The sequence below is a fragment of the Lygodium microphyllum genome, chromosome 5, assembly GCF_053477565.2.
Source record: "Lygodium microphyllum isolate KBCC chromosome 5, Lygodium_microphyllum_v1.1.10, whole genome shotgun sequence".
In the NCBI taxonomy this organism is placed as follows: Eukaryota; Viridiplantae; Streptophyta; class Polypodiopsida; order Schizaeales; family Lygodiaceae; genus Lygodium; species Lygodium microphyllum.
In genome coordinates this window covers 74,010,182-74,010,820 of record NC_141139.1, presented here as the reverse complement: position 1 = coordinate 74,010,820, position 639 = coordinate 74,010,182, and positions in this window count along the sequence as shown.

Here is a 639-nt window from a genome sequence, read left to right as displayed (position 1 = left end):
TACCTCGGAGAAAAAGAAGCTTGAGAGAGCACAACACAAAGTGTATTGAGAAGTATCACTAAAGAAGATTTACAAGACTAACACTAAAGTGAATAGACATATATACAAGGCTTGTTTTGGGGGGGGGGGGGGGGATTCTTAGAGACAGAAAAAAGGAACTTGGTAGTCCTAAACGTGTTCACACACATCACTATTGAAATATGGTAATAGAGAGATAGATACATGAAAAAAGAATCATGGCAAACCTTTGCATGTTTGCATATCGTGTTGTCAAGAAATAGGGGTTGGAGGGGGGTGGGGAGGGAGGTGTTGTGCCTTACAATGCCAACAAATAACCCCAAAAGCTGACTAGCAACATCGACACCCATTGATGTGGTGGGACCTTAATCCAAAACAAGGCAAGACTAAAGTCCTTTTTTGGGAGTTTTCCTAAAATAAGATGTAGTTTCCTACGAAGAAGCCACCCAACTCTACCCAAGTTGTGTTCTGAGAGGGGTAGAGGGTTTTAACTAAAGACTAAAAACTACTCCATCCTTGGAGGGGTTTGTGATTTTTGGTGGAAACCATTCGAAACTCCTAAATGAGACGCTCTTAAGTAGATTGGGACATTTTGGGTGGTTTGGTGAACCATGCATAGAC